The sequence below is a fragment of the Mirounga leonina genome, unplaced genomic scaffold, assembly GCF_011800145.1.
Source record: "Mirounga leonina isolate KUSES-001 unplaced genomic scaffold, KU_Mleo_1.0 Mir_97, whole genome shotgun sequence".
NCBI classification, from domain to species: domain Eukaryota; kingdom Metazoa; phylum Chordata; class Mammalia; order Carnivora; family Phocidae; genus Mirounga; species Mirounga leonina.
In genome coordinates this window covers 4,064,112-4,086,901 of record NW_023270889.1, presented here as the reverse complement: position 1 = coordinate 4,086,901, position 22,790 = coordinate 4,064,112, and the positions used below count along the sequence as shown (strand labels likewise).

The following is a 22,790-nucleotide window of genomic DNA, read 5'->3' as shown; positions in this document are numbered from 1 at the left end:
CCAAGCCAAGCTTATGAAAACAGATGTAAGGGAAGAGTTTTGTGTCTGCTTGCCAATAAGTGTTTGCACTTTTTTTTTTTTTTAAGATTTTATTTGTTTATTTGACAGAGAGAGACACAGCGAGAGAGGGAACACAAGCAGGGGGAGTGGGAGAGGGAGAAGCAGGCTTCCCGTAGAGCAGGGAGCCCGATGCGGGGCTCGATCCCAGGACCCTGGGATCATGACCTGAGCTGAAGGCAGACGCTTAACGACTGAGCCACCCAGGCGCCCCAAGTGTTTGCACTTTTAGCAGAATTTGATCTAAGACCGGCTGCCATGGCAATAGGCACCTGTTAGTGAGCTTGTGCAGGACTGCTTCCCCTCTGATCACCAGGGTTGTTATTGTCTCCCAGAAACCCTGACAACTGCCTAACTATCCCATTGCTGAGGGCAGCCCGAAACTGCCCCAGGTCACACGGCTGGTAGGTGGCGACCCCAGGGCTCACCCCCTAATTAGCATGCCATCCTGCCACTCTGTAAGAGGAGGTGAACATAAGCAAGCAGGGTATAGTGAAGGGGCGGGGCCCTCAGGCAAAAGGCATCTCGGGAACCAGTAGTGATTTCAGAGGAAAGATTCCTTCAAGTCAGGAAAGGAGGAGGTGATAGTGTGAAGACGGTGGGTGCCTCTAATTCTAGACGTAGAGGGAGGAAAGCTTCTGCCTGGTGGATTGCATTTCCTTCGTGAAGTAGAAATCAAGGGCTCGGGTTGAAGTAAAGGGGGTGGGATTGGTAGTGGCTATGGGACAAAAGTCCCTTTTGTGTCTCCCACTTAAAGTCTCATGGGACACAGGGCTGCCGAGCACCAAGAGTGTAGAGCTTCTCTGAAGAGAAGCTAGGAGGCTGAGCATGGCCCTAGGGTCGAGGTAGGATGTTTGTCCTGACCCCGGGTACCTATTGATCAAGGTCAGTCAGCAGGAAGCCAAGGATACCTGCCTGTCCTTCTCATGATCAGTGAGAAGGGGGACAAAGCACAGCCTGAAGGACCAAGTAGCCAGACACTTGCTCAGTAGGACTCGGCTAGTCTGGAAGGGGAAGATGATGGGGCATTTTCCTGTCTCTTCCCAAAGTGCATGAGAGTGCTGGATGCTCTGTCTTGAATTTTAAGATTCCCCGAGGTCAGTGAGGAGGACAGTCCGTTCTGGAGGAAATAAAATGACTTTGCCTTTTGTTTCTCTGCAAGAGCTGATGAATAATTCAAAGCGATGGTGAGGAAGTGGGCTCTGTGAGACAGGCAGCTCGGAGCAGGGACATCCTGGTGGGTTGCCATAGGACTGAGCTCTGTCTCCATCTTGTAGACTCCCTAGCATCCCTGGTACAGGTCCCACACAGCTCCCAAGGAGCCGCGCTGCGCTGCTTTTCAGCCAAGGGGCTGAATGTCTGCTACAGAGAGGCCCTGGAGGAACTTTCCAACTCAGGCAGGCACGAAGAGGCCAACTGCCTTCCTCGCAGGCATTTGCTTTGTACTGAGAGGACAAATGAGGGGGTGCTGCCAAGGGGCAGGGGAGAAGTAAGAAAGTGGGTTGGCTGGCTGGGGAATCCCTCAGGCCCTGCTCCTGCCTGCCTGTGTCTGGCCATGGGGCTTCTTCTTCTTCTTTTTTTTTTTTAAAGATTTTATTTTATTTATTTGACAGAGAGAGAGAGACAGCTAGAGAGGGAACACAAGCAGGGGGAGTGGGAGAGGGAGAAGCAGGTTCCCTGCTGAGCAGGGAGCCCGATGCGGGGCTCGATCCCAGGACCCTGGGATCATGACCTGAGCCAAAGGCAGAGCTTAATGACTGAGCCACCCAGGGGCCCCTGGCCACGGGGGCTTCTTTCTCTACTCAGCTGGGGACAGTTTCTCCCGGAATCACCTTATCAGTAGCCCTTCCCCAAGGACTCACCTTTGATCTAGAGTTGCTGGTTCGCATTTAAAGGAGTAGATGTCAGGAGCCCTCTGATAGGGCAGATGCCCACCTCCCGCTGGGACTGAACTCACACACCGGCCACCCAGACATCTCGCTCTGAGAGTCAATAATCCCACTGTCTGGATTTTGCCTTCCAATTCAGCTGTCAGTGTATTATTATTATTGTCTCCTGGAACACTAAAGATACCTTGGAGGCACTTTAAATGCACAAAACGCCACGCCGTTTGTGTTGCGAGAGTGGCCGTGCGAGGGTCCCAGCAGCAGTATACTACCCCACACGAGAGCTGGCTGCTGCCTTCCTGGCTGTGCAAGACTTCCCTGGGCAGCCACGAGTGAAGTAAGGGAAAAGGCTATCCGTTCAATGTCATGGGATTTCAGAGTATAACGTTTTCATTATGCGGTGTTCAGCTGTGGAAGAGTGGCGTTTAGCGACCCAGTCATAAACGCATTTAAGAGATGCTGGCAGTCAGATCAAGGTCTCGAATGGGACCAGGGAGTGGGTGTTGATCTCAATAAACCTCTCACTAACCTTCGGCAATAGTCCCCAAAATACAGAGGAAGGGAACTGCTGTGTGGGTGCAAATCCTCTTCCAGGAGTTAGCCTCCTGGCTTAGAGTCACTCCCTGCCGTCACTGTGGTCTGATAACTTTCTGGTCCCCCAGGGAAGATGAAGCATCTTACTTCATTAAAACAGATGTCCTCAGGGTTTTGTAAAGTAGCACTCCCTCAAATAACCCATGTACCTGAGAGTAGAAGGAATGGTGTCACGGTACTCTGAGAGTGGGGTGTGTGTGTGTGTGTGTGTGTGTGTGTGCGCGCTGGGAAAGTGGGGGAGGGGCGCCGGAGGAGTCACTGCAAAAACAGAGCCTCAGAATCCACTCACTGATTTAACAAGCACAGGCCCAGTGCCCACAGAACAGCCTGACTTAGGAATTAGATGCATCAAGACAATAATAACAAGGATAATAGAAGACTTTCTGTGACTCAACCCTATTCCAAGCTGCTGTGGTCTGAATGTTTTTGTCCCTGCCACATTCATGTATTGAAACCAAACCCCCATGGAGGTGGTAGTAGGAAGTGGGGCCATCGGGAGACGATTAGGTTGCTAGAGCAAAGCTCCCATCAGTGGGATTAGTGCCTATAAAAGAGACCCCAGAGAGTTTCATTGTCCCTCCTAGCATGTAAGGACGAAGTGAGAAGACAGCCATCAGTGCAAAAGCTGACTCTCACCAGACATGGAATTTGCCAGGGCCATGATCTTGGGCTTCCCAGCCTCCAGAACTGTGAGAAGTACCTTTCTGTTGTTCATAAGCCTCCCAGTTGATGATATTTTTATCATAGCAGCCCAAACAAACTCGGACACAAGCCCTTCTATGTTTTAGGAAATGTGTGATTTGGTGAAGAAGAGCAATGTATACCCAATTAATCAGAAAACACAGGAAAATGTAATCAATAATATAGGGGGGGGGGGGGAAAGGAACTATGGAATTGCCCAGGAGGGGGACATAATTTCTGAAGTTGGAGGTGGGAGATGGGAAAGCCTTCCTGGAGAAGAGCATTCCTTCTCCTTTCTTGGTCCCATTTGTGAGCCAAAAGACAAGCTGTATTAAGTCTAATAAACCTAAGAATAGCTTTAGAGATTTAACTGCCCCGGTGTTTAGAATGAAATTAGATTAAACAAAGAGCCAGTGTTGGCATCTTCTGGTTTGCCTGAACTTCACATCTATTGAGTCTTTCTTTTAAAATTAAGATTTAATTTATTTATTTGGAGTGAGAGAGCATGCATGAGCAGGGGAGGGAGAGAGAGAATCTCAAGCAGACTCCCCTCTGAGTGCGGAGTCCAACCTGGGACTCATCTCACGCCCCTGAGATCATGACCTGAGCTGACATCAAGAGTTGGATGCTCAATTGACTGAACCACCCAGGCGCCCTGCCATCTGTAGAGTCTTTTAAGGAACCCACAGATGCTCCATTGCTTCCTGCTTCTCCTCTGAAGCGACCTGATCTTCGAGTTCCAGCCTCCTTCAAGTTATAGAATCTTTCTGAAATAATTTCTTACTTGGGAGTATTGATTTTAAGTAGTAGTGTAGAAAAAAAAAAAAAAAAGAGTTTTCTTATCTCCTTCCTCTACAATAAACAACTGTCCACAATACTATTGACTCAATAGGCCTTTGTGATGTTCCCCTTAGGATATAGTCACCACTTATTATATTCTTTCTGTGGAAAACCCAACACATTTGTGATGAAAAGGAGTAAAGGAAGATGATTGCATAAAAATAAAAGTTATTTAAAAAAAATTGTTAACTATCTTTTTTGAGATAGTGTTGGGTGGGGGGAGGCAGAGATGCGTTCTGGTCCTCAGTATCAATCAATTCACAATATAAAAGAAGGAGCAAAGCAACCACACACGCGCACACACACACGCGCACGCACACGCACGCACACGTACGCGCACGCACACGCACGCACACGTACGCGCACGCACACGCACGCAGGCAGCTGCTGAAGAGGAGGAGCTTCCGAGGAGGACGTGCTGTTGGGGACTTCACTGTTTCACTTCACACGCACCTTCTTGTGCTGGAGCTTGAGCCCCTGGTAATCTATATAAAAGAGACAGGGCAGTCATTTTGAGGGGTTTTTTTGTTTGTTTGTTTGTTTGTTTGGTGTCCTCTACAGAGATTTTAGCCAGGCTAGGTAAAGTGATGGGCGAGGGACAGGATTTTAGAACTTGAAAATATTTTGCTGCCTGTCTGGAAGCTGACCATGATGACAGTTGGCTCTAGGCCTTAGCAGATGCATTTCCCAAGGATTTTTAGATTAACGAGTCCAGAGAGCCTCCCGTGGGGGCAAGACAGTCACGTTATTATCAGATTACCAGGAAATAGGGGAATCTGAGGGTTGAAGTGGATGATGGGACACCAGGAGTTATCAGCCTAGGTTCTCATAAACACTTTTGTTTCCAGGACATGCAAGAAGGGGTAGCTTCAAGCCTGTGTGGCTTCAGGGGAGAGGGAGGTGATTTTCCAAGTGCACATTTGGTCCCTTGCCTCTGTGTTTGCACATATGCCCGTGAATGCTGTTCGAGCCTACAAAAGCCACCCCCCCCCCCTCCGCCCACCGCTCCCCTCTGCTTTCCCGGGGACATCCATCATGACATCTAACAGCTCAGCACTTTCCCAGGACCCCTTGTCGGTTTGAAAATTTCCAGATTTATGATTCCATTTCCCCAGGAAGGAGCCAGAAACTTCTTTTCCCAAATTCCTTTGCAGCTGGCTAGAAGCATAGGCCTGGCCTCCTTAGATGCACCCATGCAAGACTTTGATTAGGAGGAGGTTTGCAGAGTCAAGAGTGCTGAGTGGAAGCCTTTCCATGAGGGTGACAGAGAGACTGGGTCTACAGAGGCAGAGGTTACGATGGTCCTAATAGTTCCCCTGCAGCACTGTTAATAGCAGTCTCTCCTGGGACAATTAATTAGAGTGTCGGTCCTAGCTGAGTAGCTGCCAAGCCTAATTACCCAGCCTTCCCAGATAGCCCAGGGAATAACCAGGGGAGCCCAGTGAATGCCCCGGAGGTAGCCACAGGGAGATGCTTACTAGCCCTCCTTGCACATATGGATGGGGCATACCAAAAAACTCAGCAGTCAAAAGGAATATTTTAATGTACTCTTTTAGTAAACATTTAGGTATTCCAGCCTTGCAAAGAAAGTATGCATGTGCCTATCCTTATTTTAGAGTCAAAGAAACAGACTTTTCCGAAAAGTCTAGCAAGGTACTCAAGTGATTTAATATGCCCAGATTAAAAGTAGAGCCAGGCTTTCTGACTCCTGGTGCAAGGCTTTCTTCACAAAAACCTGCCTCACTATGTAAGGAGACTTGAATTTTATTCTTGATTGAATTCAACTAGAAATTCTCAAAAACATAAAAATCCTTCCAAGTAGCTGTTGATTTAGGGTACTCCTGTGACCGAGAGCAGGTCTGGGACGCGGGTGAAGCAGTACAAAATGTAATAGGCACCCAACAATGCAGTGATCAAGATAATATTTAATGCAATATTTTTAAAATAAAAATTAATGAAAAAAAGCCATGATGAACAAACATCAAACTTTTAAATAAGAACAGGATCAGTATGAATGATTTTCCCCTTTGTCTCAGGCTCTGATATAGTTACAGATCCTGTCTTTAGGGAACCTATACATATTATTTCAAAATAAGTTAACAACCCAAATGAAGGGACCTAATTGTCTTCTCAGATATTCCAAGTTTGAATCTTTGCCTCCTCGTATGTGAATTTTCTGCAGCAGAATACATAGCGGCATGTCTCTGTGAGCATTCCGGAGCCCATAAATTTTGTATTAGATCAGAATATCTGTGTCCAGACCTGTCTGGATCTGTAGAAATATTAGCTCTGGCTGGATCTCTAAAATAACAGAGTAAAGAAGACAGAGTGCACAAAGGGAAGCATAAGATTAAATTTTCATGACTATCTGGGCTGTTGGCTGTCAAGCACCTCTACGAAGATGCCTTGATAAATCGTAATGAGGAGCGTGGTGATTATCATTTATTTGACACTGTTGCAGAAACAGAGTTGGACACTTTAAATAGCTGATGCTTCTTGTCACAATCCCTGTGAGGTAGGAGGAGCTCAGGAGGAAAGTGAGGTTGAAGTCCCTAGTTAGCAAATGGCAGAGACACGGTGCAAGCCTAAGTCTGACCAACTCCAAGGCTCAGGTCTTCCTGCCATAATCTGTGTCCTTTCAAGAAAGTGGACTTGTCACCTTCCAGAAATCAAGAAGTCTGAGGACTAGGGAGCACCCAGACTGGACTTCCCCGCAGGCCAATGGACATCGTTCTACTGATGGCCTGAGGGAAACCTCACCTCCTCTTTGATGAGTGACCTGCAATCTCTGTCCAATGACCGGGCACCACTGGATTATCTCTGCCATGTTGTGAAATCTGTCCAGTCCCAAAGGATAGCCTCATGGATTTTTATGCTCATTACGTTATCCTAGAGGTTCTGATACGAGGAGATACCCTAAAAGTTCAGTTGTGAGAAGAAGTTCTGCCACAAGAAGTTCAGAAGGCATCCTAACCCGATTGGGGAAACTGAGGCTTGGGTCAGTAAAACAATTGCAATAGTGAAAACTGGGGCCAGAACCCAGGTAGGACCCCACCGCACCATTCAGCCACTCGGAGTCAGTCCTCACCCTATGTATCCAAAGGGTTATGCTGCATCAGTGAGGCTGAAAACTCTCCTGAAAAGGTTTAGCTTGTGGCCAGAGGTCAAACACTGGCATTTTCTGGGCCAAATCTAGTTTGTAGATGTGCTTTTTTTTTTTCTTAGTTTGTAAAGTGTTTTTGAAAAATTTAGATGAGCTGATATCATTTTAAAAAGCAAGGGTTTTCACCTACAAATCCAGATTTCTGGCTTCTTTTGAAAAATTCCAAGATGGGGACACACTGGAACCATTTTCACAGATGGCAGCTCTTGGCCTGGGCTGGTGGTGTGTCGGAGCCCACTCAGACCGGCCCATCAGAACCAGTTGTAGAGTGTTCAGGAATGCTATGGGCCAACTGGGAAACACTTGGTGGCCTGAAGCCAGCCATATGGGATTGTTTACACCACAGATACTGGCCGGATGACAAATGAGAGTTTTATTTCCTCTGCCCTCCCTCCCTTCCATCCTTCTTCCTTTTTTCTTTCCTTCCTTATTTCTTCCTCCTCCCTCCATCTTTCCTTCTCTCTCTCTCTCTTCCCTCTTGCTCACTTGCTTACTTACTGTTTTTCTTCTTTTTTTTTGGAGTGCCAGTTTATCACCATAACTTAAATAGCTGGAATTAAAGAGAATTCACCCTCTTTAGAAAAACACAGTCCCACTGGGCCATCATCACCTATCTATGTTACCCCCAGGCTAGGGAAGGCACTGGAATTTTCATCTCCTATAATAGACTATGGCTTTAAATGGTGATCCTAATGCAAGCTTGTGCATTGTTGAGTAGGGGAAGAAGATCAGTCATCACAATCTTGACTTTAAGCCCTTTTAACAACTTTTCTTATTCAAGTATAACACAAATGTGCAAAACCTAAAATCCCAGCTCAAGGAATTATCATAAAGTGAGCTTCACTTAACAATATCTAATTCAAGAAAGAGAATATTGGCAGTATAACCAGGGGCTCCATTGTACTTTCTCCCTTACGGCCCCCTTCCTCCTTCCCAAAGGTAATCATTCTCCCAACTTCTGACACTGTAATTTCGTTTTGCCTGCTTTTGAATATATATATATATATATATATATATATATATATATATATATATTCAACAACTTTGCACTTGAAAGTATATATATTCTTTTATGTCTAGGCAATTTGATTTGACATTCTATTTGTGAGTTCCAGTCATTTTTGGGAATAGAGTTCTTCTCCACAGTTCTTCCTATAAATATTCCACAATTCATTCATTCATTCTACTATTGGAGGTTTTCCAAATTGAACTATTTTAGCCTGTTCCCCCAAAAGGAGAGCATAAGACAGAGGTTTACCTGTGAACACTTCGTTCAAGAATGTGTTTCTTGGGAGTTGGTCAGCAGGCCACAGAGAGTGACATGGAAGAAGGGAGCCCAATTTATGGATGTGTCACTAAGTTAACCACTATTGTAGTCAGCTGGTGCTCAATCCTGTGAAACGCATTTCAGAACTTCACCAGGGAGGACAGAAGTGGAAACATTTACCCATTGCCCATTGGCTCCTGCCTCCCGTGGGCCAAGGATGATCCCACAAGCATAATTTCTGTTCTTCCAGGTTGTGCGTGCATGAGTTTTCCAAGGGAATCCCAAGTCAGAAAGGCTACGTTGCAGGAAGTCCAATGTATGTGCTGCAGGTCCTAGGCAAGGCATTACTGATTTCACCAAAGTCTGCCTGGAATCAGCTGTGACAACAAAGGTAAGGTCAAGTGGATTTTGAAGTCGTGCAAAAGAGATGTCCATGTATTGGCTTTTTTGAATTTGTGACATGTGTCTTGGTGCACATCTGTACATATTTCTGTTAGGTATATTCACAGGATTGGAGTTGTTGGAACATAGATATTCACATGTTTAAGCTCGGGAGATATTGCCAAACAGTTTTCTAAAGTAATATTTATTTCTGTTCCCACCAGCAATGTATGAGAGTTGAAGTTGCTCCAACATTTTGTGTTGTCATATCTTTTTAAAATATCACTTAAAAGATATATACATATTTTTTTCTAATATTATATATATAGCTTTCTAATAGCTAATGATTGTTGCCAGATTGTGTCTCCCTAGCTGCTCGGTTCACTTAGCACCACATTTTATATCTGGTCATTTGAGTGCTGTGTCCTGGGCCACAGATGTGCTCGTGTATTCTGGGCTATTGTGGTGAGATCAACAACTTTGCACTTGACCTCAGTGGCAATCCAAAGAAAACAAAGAGAAAGGAACTAGACATTTGACATCCCCAAAAGAAGTCACCATAATTGATTACATTTCATTTATCAGGAAACCATTCCAAGTCTTTGACTAATTTGAGACTCCCTGTTGTGATAGGGAATCTCGTCCTTGATGAGATGTTATCATTCTTGCCAGTAGTAGCCAGGGGCCTGCTTTTCTCGGCTCAGAGTTTAGGCTGTCTGTTACATGTACTCTTTTTTAAAAAATATTTATTTATTTATTTGAGAGAGAGAGAGAGAGCACGAGTGAGTGTCAGTGGGGAGGGGTGGAGGGAGAGGGAGAGAGAAACTCAAGCAGATTCCTCGCTGAGCATGGAGCCCAACATGCTCACGACCCTGAGATCATGACCTGACCCTGGGATCATGACCGGAGCCAAAATCAAGAGTCGGACACTGAACTGACTCTGTCACCCAGGCGCCCCACATGTAGTCTTTAATAGAGAAACAGGAAGGAAGGAGAGACCACCCTTCAAGGTCTGGCCCCAGATTCCCTGTCTCCTTTGTACCCATCCAAGGTGAACCAGCATGTGGCCCCTCTGTAATGCAACAGCCAGTGCTGCCTTCACTTCCACTGACCACAGTCAAATTTCCTTCTGTGCGGCCATCTTGGCCTGAGCTTCAGAGTAACTCCTCCTAGGTGATGCACCAAGTCTTAGAAAACCACACTTAGGTATCTCTAGCTTCTAAACAGCCCTTCCAAAGATAAGGAAGTGGGTTACATGGATTATAAGTGGAAAGAGTTTCTACTTAAGAAGCCTCCAGAAGCCCCCCAAGGTCCTCTTTTTCTGTGGCCTGCTGTGACCATTGTACTCCCTGACCGCTAAGAGCAGAGGCTCCTCAGTCCTGCCTCTACCCTGTGTGCTGACCTAGCCCACCCAGTGTCCAATACAGGCCGTTCCTGGGCACACTGCTGGCCCACTTCACCATGCCAGGCCACGGAGCTGTGCCGACAGCACCTGGCGAGTCCTCTTCCCCAAAAGATGCTTCACCCGCTCGGGGCAAAGTGCTCTTTCCTTACTATGGGCAAAGGAAGGTCAAACTGACCCCAGCTTTTGCACTGAGAAGCATCTAGGAGGTGTCCTCAAACATCTCAACACTCTGTTATCTCCTGAGGAGGAAGGCCCAAGCCTACAGCATTTTTCTTTTGCACCTCTTCTCCCTGCCACAGGGCAAAGCTGGCTTGCTCTTGAGCACTTCAACATTTCATGACTCTAAACATACTGACTCCCCATACCTGTGGGGGGCAGGTGGCGATAAGGGTGATGGGCAGCCACACTTGAGAGCTTTCTCCCAAACCCGCCCTGTTGTAAGAACAGCCAGTGTTCACTGCTGGACTCGCTATGTGCCTTACTGAGCACTTTCTAGGCATCTATCTCATTTAATTCTTGCAGCTCTTCGAGGCAGCTGCTAGAATTAACCAACTTTATAGCTTGGGGGACTGCCTTTGGCTACCCAGTTAGGAAGCGGTCACAGTGGGATTCAAACCCAGGTAGTGGCCTCCAGAGTCCACATGCTCAGCGGCGACGTTGTACCTGCATTTCTGGCTCAGTCCCCCAAACAGGGACTGTCAACTCCCAGCTACTTACTTCCATCTCCTTTCCTTGTGGTCCCAGCTCCCAGGATTGTCCTGAAAATGATTCCAGGGAATATGGTTGGGATGTATCCCCCTCTCCCTTGTCTTCTCCCCAAGGCCCCCTAAGCCTCCTGAGATTGGAGCCCCTGTGTTTTGAGCTGTGCTTTGGTGCAGACCATGGTCTGCAGGGGTAGACTAGACTCTGAGCTTCAAGCCCCAGCTCTGCTACTTAGCAGATGTGAAAACAGCAAGTTTCAAGGCTTGGTTTCTACATTCGTACCCCGGGATAATCCTAATGCCTGCCTAATAGGGCTTTTCATAGGATTTGAGGAGCTGATGCATGGCAACACTTCACAAAGGACTGGGCACTCTGAAGGGTACAGTGAATATCTGCTTTACTACAACAGAATTCCTGTGCAGTTTTTGAAATGTCAAGGTTGGAAAGTGCAAACACAGATTCCTCTTTGGTTCCTGGTCTCTCCAGGTCCTTCGCCCCTTGCCCACATTTTAGCGCCACTGCCCCCTGCAGCCATTTCCCGCAGCTTTGGAGCACCGCACACTTTCTTATCACCACTTTCCTGGTTGCACAGGGACTCAGCTCCTCTCTCCGTTGGGAGAGGATGCCGAGCTCTTCCCGGGGGCCCTTGGTCAAAGCCTGTGTCTTTGGTGGAGCCCTGGTGGAGGCATGTGCCTCCGTTGACATTCAGCAACTCAGAGGCTCATTCCATATGAAGAGCATTGGAACGTTTGCGAGGTCCTGGGTAACGGCAGATCATCACTTTCAATCAGAGGTCTTCGCTTCCCCTCCCACACTTCAGAGCTGACTCTGACTAACAGTCTGAGGCCCGTGCACCCAGCAGCAGGATAATGAGAGCCCCAAGGTCAAGCCTCACATACGGAACTTTGAGTTTTCTAGTGGTTTCCCATTTGTGTGTGTGTTGTTTTTAAAGATTTTATTCATTTATTTGAGAGAGACTGGGAGAGTATGAGAGAGAGAGAGAGAGATCACAAGCAGGGAGGAGGGGTAGAGGGAGAAGCAGGCTCCCCGTTGAGCAGGGAGCCCGATGCGGGGCTCGATACCAGGACCCTGGGATCATGACCCGAGCCAAAGGCAGTTGCTTAACCAACTGAGCCACCCCGGCATCCTGGTGGTCACCCATTTAAACAAGGAGAAAAGAAAGAGGTGAATTCATTTTACCAATACATTTTATTGGACCCAATGTCTAAAATAGCAGATCAACATATATTTAATATAAAGATTATTAATGCGGTAACTTATATTTTTAAAATTTGTACGAAATCTTTAAAACTGCTATGCAGTTTATACTTACAACACATCATAATTTGCACTGCTCGTTTCTAGGGCTCGCAGCATACGTGCTACTCACTACTGTAGTAGACCGTCCGCATGATCCCAGCTCCTTCGACACTTCCTGCTAGACGTCTCCGTCCTACCAGAGGCAGCACGTAGCACGGTGCCTGGCCCACGGAGGAGGGCAAAGCCTGGGTTGCTCTTTCCTTCTAGCTTTTGCTGTCACTAAATCATCCTCCTACTGACTTATCCTGTCCCTCTTGTCTTGTCACATTGTTTACCTTTTCCAGGTGCTGGGAAGGATGCTGGGAGGCCTGGAGGCAATATTTAGTGCCGTGTTGGGTGACAATCCCAAAATGCCTCATCTGGCCAGAACTAAAACTAGATCCCTGCTCTATAGACTCTTTACCAAGCCCATTTGTGGTTTATCCAGAGGGTGACTTCGGACCAGCTAGACTAAAGACAAAGGCTTAGTATGACTGATGGACAGTACTCTTGTCCAGAAAAGGCACAGAGCTTTCTATCAGAAGAACACCGGAAAGCTAACCATGAGAGTTGGCTTCCTATCCCAGAAATGCTGTACCGCTCAGGCCAGGGATCCACTTTCTTGTCTCTTAGAAATACCTACAATGGTGGTTAAAATAAATCTCATATCTGTACTAGTGCGGTGGTTCTTAGTCAGGAAGCATATCAGAATGACATATCTGAGGAGATGTCTCAAAATATTTTTCTGCTCCAAGAGTCTAGCATAAATGAGCATCACAGAACCAGAGATATGTGTACATTTAGATGCTGACACTGTCTCTGCTGCCAGACCCCACTACTGCCTTCCCAGTCAAGAACCACCATCGTGGTGGCATCCAAATAAGTAGCTCTGACATGGAAGTTTAGAAAATCAAAATAATCCAACTTCTAGCGAAGGCCCTTCTCTCTGCTCCTTGATTCTCAGCTCTTTCAAAACAGCTTCTCTTTCCAGTTGACACGTAAAGGCTCCGACCTGACTTTCTTTTCCTCAGGAGCCTTCGTGATCTTCCCCGGCGCCTGCTGCTGCGCCTCCTTCCTGTATTTCAGATGTGGCCTACGAGACCGAGCACTGGCTAAGTACATACAGCAAGTCAAAGGATGGGGCACAAATTGACCAGAGGTCTTCCATCTCTTATCAATTTACCCAGTAACATTGTCTTTCTCTGTAGAGGTTACACTTTTATGCGCATAAATGAGAATTAGAACATCTCTGCCCTGTTCTTCTTGGTGGTATAGCGGCGCAATGATGCATGTTGCCACCCATTTCACTGGAAGATTTGCCATAAATTTGCTTTTAAAAGACATTCTCTTACAGGACTGTCAATGGCCCTTGCATTAAAAATGAGAAAAATATGGAAACATGCATTAAAATATTCAGAAATAAATGGCTTCTTTATTACATAAAAGCTCTCATGTGTCTCAAAGGTACTGAGAATAGAATAATTTATCATAAATGAGATGATTATTGCCGGGAAAAGGTCTATTTTAATGCCAGTTTTCTTGGGGATTAAACCAAACCCTAACGGTCCACTGGGGGTGTTCATAAGTGTGTAAGTCAAACGCTTAAAAGCTTTAAGTGGGAAATACATGCTGATGTAGCATCTTTGGGAAGACAGAACACATTCTGTTTGTTCTTATCTCTGGGGGGGGTCAGCGCCTGTGTCCAGAAACAAAATGAAGAGAATGACTCCTCTGAAACCCAGATGAAAATCCGCTGTGCTTTGGGGTTTGAACTGAGACGTTGGAACCTCAGCCTCTCAGCCCCCAGGGTCCCCAGCAGCTGGGCGGCAGCCAGAAGCAGAGATACGCTCAGCAAAACAAATACGGTCTTGAGAAAATGTTATCCTGTTGTCCTTTTGGGCACATATTTCGCAAGAAGGTAAGTGGGGACTCGAAAGGAAAACTACAGATCTGGAGTTAAGAAAAAGAGTGAATTGTATTTTCTGATAGAGCCAGAAAATAGGGTGTGGCTATTGCACCTCGGATGTATGGTTTTATATGCACCTCGGATGTACAGCTTTATGTGCACCTCGGACGTACGGCTTTATGTGCACCTCGGACATACGGCTTAATGTGCATCACAGATGTACAGCTTGCAGAGACTCAGAACATGATCAAATGTATTTCTCACAAAAACTCTACTGGATTAATATTATGTATGCATATTATTTATATTGAGTGAATCTTAATTTGATCTTTCTGTGTTGAACCAGGGTCATCTTTATAAATATTAATTATCACTATACAGTAACTGAGCAGAGGCCTAGTGATTAGAATGCCATGTAAGTCACCTTTTCAGGGATAGTTTTAATGGTCTTGGAGGGGAGAAAACCAACCTTACGCATGAAGCCAGGGTGTCTAATGACTTGGGCAAGGGAAGAGAAAAGTAATGGGCATTCATTTTGTTACCAGCGTAACTGCCATGGAGACTGGCATGCTGCTGATTATATTTCATATTCTCTATACTATAAAGGCTTTATTACATGTCCTAGCGTGTGATAACAGATAAAAGGAACCCCGTAAGTAGCTCTCCTAAACTTCCCACTGTCATTTCCTTACCAGTACCCTTTATCCCATGTCCTCCTGCAACTTCATTTCTAGTTGCAGGAGGACATTGCATTCAGTACATTGCCTCCCCTCTGGAAGGATCCATGGAGCTGAGTACTAACATCATCATGACTGTCTTGTTTGGAGGGACGGAGGGGAGGGGTGGGCAGCCAGGGTCCTGGACCGGAAAGAGGAGCTGGCAAGGAAGAAGTCTGGCTTAAGGACAGTCCCCCCAGGACTGATGCCTTGGCAGTCTATTTAAGTCCTTGGACGTCTGCACTGGGGTTGTAATAAGAGCCAACATTTATTAAGTATTTTGTGTGTGCCAGGACCTGAGTATTATCTCCGTCAATCCTAACACAACCCCGTGAAGTAGGCACTGTTATCTCTGTTAAACATGAGGGCTAAGGCTCAACAAGATTAGGTAAATCCCAAGTCCACCCATCAGCTAAGTGGCTGATCCAAGTTGTGTGCCATCTCAGAGCCTGAGCTCAGACCACTCTGCCCCACCCCACCCCACTATTACATATTACTTGCTTCTTGATCTTTACCCTTTTTGTCTCTCTCCTTTTTAAGATGATGAAAACTTCAGAAAATGTGTTCATATTGTTTCTATTCTTTGTAAGCTTAAAGAGCAACATGGCTGTTTCTGGACTAAGACTCACAGGGCCCAAATTCTTACCTTTGTGCAGCTACCAACTCACTGTGTCATAGTGACACCCGACCATTGGGCCTCAGTTTACCCATCTGTAAAATGAGGGAGGGAGTTGGACTAGATGGTATCTGAGCATGATTTGGCCTCTGATTTTGGGTGCCTCACCAGGGTCTAAGGGGCTGTTGGGCATGACTCACCTGGACCATCCCCACCTGAGATCTGAGTGCCACAGGAGGACAGCGCCCCTGATGGCAGTGACTGGACCTCCCAGCCCAGACCCCAACACCCATTATCCGCATTATTAGATGACAATAATTGCAACAGTAACATAAAACCTGTAGCAGAAATTCAATGATACGGAAAACATGGTGGGTAAACCCAAGCGTACCCATTTGTGGAGGGCGAGGCACCTCAGGAACTTCTTTAGGTCCAACCTTGCCTTCCTAAGGCGGACCCTGAACTGCTGCCTTGCTCCAAGCTCCAGCCAGCAAAATAAAGCTGAGAACAGGGTTTTTGTTCTGGTCTAAGAACATGCCCAGGGCTGTAGAGCTGACTTGCATATTCGCCACATGTATTTGCAGAGTGCCTTTTGTTAAGTGGTTCCAAGTCCAGTTTGTAAAATAAGAGACTGCCTCGAATCAATGCAGATAGGGCAACTGCGTTCCCATCCAGAGCATCCCACCCGGAGGAAGCGTGTTTTTAAACCAGTGAAGGCAAATCCTTCCCGCTTTAGGAGAGAGAAAACATAATCAGGCAAATTCACCATGGCGAGAAGCCTGCCTTTCCTTGCCTTTAATGGGGACAGAGTACTTTGGACAGGATAAGTGCCAAATGGTATGTAATTTTTAAAATCTTGTAGGTGTTTAATAATTAATGCTTGTTTTCCTTCCATTCTGCCCTACACCCTCAACATCTTCCCCCACTGAAGTACGGATCTTTGATATCCTCTCAGGAATTAGGATCTTCAGCTGTTTACAGAACCAGAGGTTAAGTCTAGTTAAGAAGAGGTTTGGGGGGGGGGGAATTACCATAAAAACCCAGAAATATGGTTTGGCTTGGGGTTGCAATTTAAGGCTCAGTCTTACTCTCAGAGGGTCAGCTGGTAAAAGCTTTATGGTAGACACACGGATGGGAGTGGGGGTGGTTGGCTATTATTTGCAAAGCAGGCATAAGTGAAAGCATGTGGTTACTGACACCTGGCCTCCTCTCTGGAAGGGATCTGCTGTCCTTGCGAGATAAGATAAAATTCTAATGCAAATACTGATTTAGTTTCTCCTTTTTGTGCTGGCCTGCCTGCTGTGTTATCTCATTTTTGTAGGCTTGACCTCAGTACAGTTGGAGATTTTCGAGGTGGGTAGTTGTTGCATCTTTGTGCCTGGTGGGTCTTTGTGCATGAAATGGAGGTTGCCTGACCCTCTGCTTCTCCTCCCCTTCTCTGTGCCCTACCTGCTCTCTTGAGCCTGCCTGATTTGGAGGCAAAATACGCCATCATTGCAATAAGCCATTATTCGAAGTGGATTGAATGACCAGTCACCACGGAGTGAGCTGGCATCAGCCTTGTATTGCTAATCATGGCTAATCGTGAAGGAGCAGATGGGGACTGTGCAGGGGAGGGAGTGTTTACAGCAACACAGATTTGGAGCTCTTCCTGGGTGAAGGGGGAGGTGGGGAGGACTGGGCAGTGACAGCTGCCGAAGTGGTCCATCTGGGTCAGTGGCTCTTGACCTCCTCGGAGTGCAAAAGAGTCATCTGCTCTGCTTGTGAAGCAATGCAGATTTCTGGGCCCCCGGCTCCAGAAATTTTGATTCTGTCCATATGGGAGGGTCTCAGATTATTCTCCTGCAGGCAGCCCAGGATCAGGAACACTTCGAAGGGCAACAGGCTAACTGCCAAGGGGGAAGGGTCCAGGAGGACGAAAAAGAGCAGAACGTAGGAAGTAAACAGATACCTGAAGGCAGCAAAAAATCAGGTCTTTGGAGGCAAACTTCGGTCTAATCTCTGCAATGTTAATCTTCATGAGCATTCTTCCTTCCTGTTAAAACAAGGGGAAATAACAGTAGTGATAATTGGTAATATGCAGTGAGTTCTTAACTTCCCGCAGGGTTATGTGTTCTAGTGGGCTGCCTGATTTAAACCTCACGATAACACTCTAAGGAGGGCATGTCGGTATCTTCCTTTTACATGTGGAGAGACTGAGGCACAGACGGAGCATATAACCTGCCTACAAGGCCACCCTGCTAAGAAGTGTTGGAGCTGGGATTTGCACCCAGGAAGCCGGAGCTGGGGGAATTCAGTGAGAAAATGTAGAATATCCGGCCCCTGCCTGACACAGAGGGGCTCAGAATTTGTTTCCTTCCTTCACGGTGTTGCCGAACATGGCGGTCAGCTGACCTGACTTTTCTCCAGCTGCCTGTTCTCCATCACTGCTAGACGCCTGGGGGGGGGGGGGGGAGAAAAGCGCTGGATCTGGAGACCTTCTCTGAGTTTCTGTTTCTTCATCTCTAAAATGAGGGCCACAATCCCCTTAAGTCATGGGGTGCCACAATCAAATGAGACAATGCCGGTGAAAATAATTTTGTAAACTCTAACATCCTGTACAAATATCCAGTGCTATTAAGAAAACATGTACAGCTCCGGTCATGACCCAGAGTAGCCGATACCACTCAGACACCACTCTCCTCCCTTCTAGTAGCTCTTGGGTAAAATAAAAATGTGTGTTCATGTGTTTTCAGATAGTGGTATAGTCCTCCTTTCCTAATGAGGCCTCATTCTGTTGTGGCTGGAGAAGGGGGGAGAGTAGGTGCAAGTGTTGAGGCTGCTCCTTAGGGACAGAGGGAAGACTTCATCCCACGGAGGTCAGGAGGATGGCCAGTGTGCAGGGCATTCCATGACATTCCAGAACATTCCATGTATTCTGATAAGGGGTTGGGGGAGTCCATCCCACAGGCAAAGACTTGAGATCTCCAAGGAGAGACCCGCCCCTTATTCCTGGCCCTTGCTGTGGTAAACAGTCTAACCTGCAAAGCTGATGAACCCTTGTGGTCTTTGAAAAATTTTGTAACATCTTTGACTCAGGTATATTTAGTGTCTTGTACCTGCTGTTGGAGGTTTTGCTGAGTTAGGATTGTATCAAGGTGCTGTTCAAGTGAGAACCTCCTTTTGGGGAGAGCCAAGCCAAACTCACAGATAGGAACGTGGCAAGAGCCACAGTTTCTAGACTAGACGATAAAAGCAAACCAGAAAAAGGATTACTTTGAGTTGCTGTCTGCCTTTCCTAGGAGTCTCCTCATGATGGCTCTTAGAAAAACTTCAGAGCCACCAAAGAGAAATAATGATCATTTTGCCCATAATGAGAGCTTGCAAACAAAATCTTGTGGCAAATCAACACCATCCTCCCACATAAACCTATATACTTCCTCCGAGGACAGTTTTTCCCTGGGAAAAGTAGACAGTAGATCTGGGAAGAGCCCAGTTAAAATAAAAATAAATAGAAAAAAATCATTCCCACTTTTTGGCAATAGGTAGAGCTCACTATTTTGTTTTGTTTTGTTTTGTTTTATCTGTATCTCATCAGATAAGAATCTCTTTGTTAGGTCTCCTCTTAAAGGCAGACCAGTTTGGAGAGGGAAGGAATAGAATTCATTTTTATAGAATTCAATTCCTTTCCATTTGATTCTATTCCCTCCAGTAGGATTTGATAAACATTGAGGAACTGCTGTAGGTCAGCAGACTGTGTAGGTCCTGGGAGACAGAAATGCAAGATATGGGCTTATACTTCTGTTCTTCTGGATCCAGAATGGAAATGGGCATCCCTTTTCCATTAAAAGGCCACAAGGGCAGTCTTTGGGGGGCAGGGTGGGATCAGAGAAGACAAAAAGGTCAGAAAGAACCAAGATTAGAAATTGGCTTCTACTTTGGTGGTGAGGCAGAAGGAACTAAGCTAAGGGAAGACTTCCCTCCAAGCAGACCATCTGGACGCACTCCATGTGTGTTGTCCTATCACAGAGACGATAGGATTGGAGAGTGCTCTCACATAGACAGCTTCACTTCATCCTTAAAACAAGCCAACTTATTACCTTGACTTTACAGATGAAAACACTAAAGCTCGGTCATGACCTGCTCAGGTGTTGAAGATGCGACACTGAACCCTTATCCCCTGTCCCTCAATCTGTCTTTCTGCCCCCCCCCCCCGCCCCACGCAACTCTGCATACATGTTGCATTCATAGGACATCTTCGCCCCACTAAGAGTATTTTAAGTTCTGTCGTCCTATGTATACTTCATTTATATTTCACTTCAATCCCCTACCTGGGATAAATAGTCTTCAAGAACTGTGATTTCTATTGTTGTTTTGTTACTACTTAGGAGTCTAAGACAAAGCCTTAGTTTTCTCTACTTAAAATGTTGGGTCTGGACTAGGAAATGTCTAGCATTGCTTTACTTTCAGCCTTCCGTGATTCTGAAATCTGTTACTTTATTAGTTCACACTCCATTTCTTTTTTTGTTTGTTTTTTGTTTTGGGGGATTTTTTTAGTCTTCACAAAAATCTTGTATTGAGAAATACGTTCATGCCAAATTCATTACAGCTTGAAAGCTCTTTGGAGGCAGAAAATGAACTTTGATATTTTTGCAAATGTAAAAATTCTTTCAGCCATGCCAAATTAACTCAAAACATCTGAATGGTTTGCCTCCAGGTATCATAAAACTTTCTCTTTTAGACTTGGAATTCTATTTCAGAAAACTTCTATTTTCATAGATGCTGTATATAGTAGAAGCCTGAAAAGCTGCAGAGAACTCTGGTGGAATGATATTTGCTGTGTGGGCCGAGAGCCAACTATTGTTCTTGCTGCTTCTCAATAGAGAAGGGAGAAGTATTTACTAACTATCCCCGGAATCTCTCAATTAGCTTGGAATTTAAGGGATTTTCCTGATGTGTTGTGTGAAGGTCATTTACTTCAGGGGGGCCCAGGTGAAAATTCTTAACCCTACAGTGGAAGATAGGCTGGCTCAGGAGGCCAGTTTGGGATGGGAATCCCACCTCATTTTAATCAACCAGCTGGTGGCTCTGAGCAACCACCTTTCCCAGTGTCAGCTCTGTCTGACCCTGTGGATGACACAAAAGCAGTTTAAGACCTAGTCCACGCTGAGTAGCGTGAGAGTGACTGACTCAGAGTGCAGTCCTCCAAGCTAGGTTCCCAGACCCAACTCCCCACCAATGATCTCCTAAAATCTATGCCTCTGCTTTACTGAGCATCCAAGTGACACTTATCCATGCAGCAGCTGGGTGACCAGCTCCTGGGGAGTCCACGGGTTGCTGGAGAGGCGGAGAGAAGACCTCCGAGGACCCTTTCCCCGGGGAGGACCTGTGAGAAAGGTGGGACAAAGAGGCAAAGAGTAAGGCTGACCACAGGGTGAAAGACAGGGGTGCTGTTTGGATGGAGGCAGGGCAACATACAGATGGGCAGCCGCCAAGCCTGACCTGGAGAGGGGGGGAGAATATGGTCAGCTGATATATGACTGAAGAGGTGTTCAACTTAAAAAAATGTTTGCTATCTTATAGGCAGTGGCAGATACACGAAAGCTGTCCTGCTCAGTAGCTGCCTTCACGAACCTTCCACAGTAGTTGTGGGCAGGGAAGGAGGATGAAGCATGAGGATGGCAATCATTTTGCCCCCAGTCAGAAGGGACTAACAAAGGGGACAGCTAGAGGTGGTCTGTAGGGCCCACCCAAGAACTGCATCCTTCAGAGTTCCAGATTCCGAGGCAGGTGAGAACGTGAGGGGCTCCCGGGAATGGTGGGACAGTGGGGGAAGGCCAGGGGGGCTGGAGCTCAACTTTGGGGGATAGGAGGAAGGTACTGAAAATAAACAGGAAGGAGGGAGGAGTGAGAGGGCTCCCTCCCGGGGAGCGAAGGCTAGGAGAGGAAGTGAGACTCCAAACCCTGCGTGTGGTTCTCTTCCCGCCGCAGTTGGGCTGTGGGTTAGAATCTGAGTCTCCACCATCTCACACCCCGAACACAGCCTTCAAGAACTGCAGCCCTTGCTTGGGGCTGGGCGGGCAGAGCGACGCTGTGTTCCCTGGAGAGCGGAACCTTGCCGCCTGGGAGGTGAAAGCGGCCTCAGCCTCAGAGTCCACGGATCCGGCTGTGGGGCTGGGTGGCTAGCACACAAGGCCGCCCCCAGCCTGCTTGCAAGCTTTCCTCCACCAGTTCCAATGACTGATTTATTTATCGTTGATCTCTGGCTCTTCGTTTGCAAAAGGGAGCCAGAATGTTAATTAACACGAGAGGTTAAGCCGTTGTTTGACCTCCTGGCTGCCTGCCGGGGAGGAGGAGGAAGGCCATGCGATCTCTGCTAGTCTTTGTTTATAGGAAGTTCCTTCCACTCACTGAGCTCCAGCCTAACTGTAAAAGACACGAAGGGTGTGACTGTCAGGCTGGCGGTAAATGGGAACACACTGTGGCTTTGTCTGGGCCTGTAGGGAGTTTTTGGTCATTTTTGTCCTTCCAAGCCCCCTCTAAAAATATCTGGGGATTCAAGGATGCTGACTCCGCATTTCTCACCTCAAGCCCGCACTCTCTCTTCCTTGAATGTATGTGCGGCCGTGTTTTTTTCCCTCATCAGCCATAGGCAGTCTCTCAGTAGCCCTCGCTGCCCCAGTGGTCCTGTTCCTGCTAACTTTACACAGACCAGATGGCGTCTGCACGCAGACCGCGCTCCGCTCCTCAAAATGCACTGGAGCTGGGGAATGTTGGTTCCTGGAAGCTCACAGGGTTTCCTCTAAGCCAGCAGGACCTGTTTATTTTATTATTTAAAAAAATTTGTTTTTCACTGAAAAGGGGACACTGCTCACATTCAGCGGCTCACTAATTCGTTCAAGTCAATGGAGTCAAGCTGCGCTTGAACCCGGAGCCACAGCAGAGCCAGGGGCCGGCAATGGCGGGAGAGCTTACCCTTGTCCCCAGCGGGGACCCCCTGGACGGCCTTCCCTGCAGACTGGGGTGGAATCAGGGGCTACTGATTTCAAGCTTCCGTGTTTAGAGATTTAAAAAAGGAAGCATTTTAAGTCTCTTATTTAGATTTAGCTAAAACTCGGCTCTGGCTGGCACCCATTTGGGTCCTTGTCACCCAGGTCGCAGGACACCTTGGAGGAATGGTTGCCCTCAGTAGACACAGGCCTCCGTCCTAACCACACCCAGCAGCTTCCTCCACCATCCATCCCCAGAGCCCAGGCCTGTGGTTTGGGCTCAACCCATCACTTGGCTCCCACTGGACA

At 46.8% G+C, this 22,790-nt stretch overlaps 1 long non-coding RNA gene across 1 annotated transcript in view; it reads left to right on the top strand.

Annotated features, from left to right (window-relative positions):
* The window catches only part of LOC118006500, a 125,238-nt gene that overhangs the window by 30,233 nt on the left and 72,215 nt on the right, over positions 1–22,790 (top strand). The window contains exon 3 of the long non-coding RNA XR_004678092.1: positions 8,739–8,879. This is a non-coding gene — a long non-coding RNA (uncharacterized LOC118006500). The remainder of the gene's footprint in view (positions 1–8,738; positions 8,880–22,790) is intronic.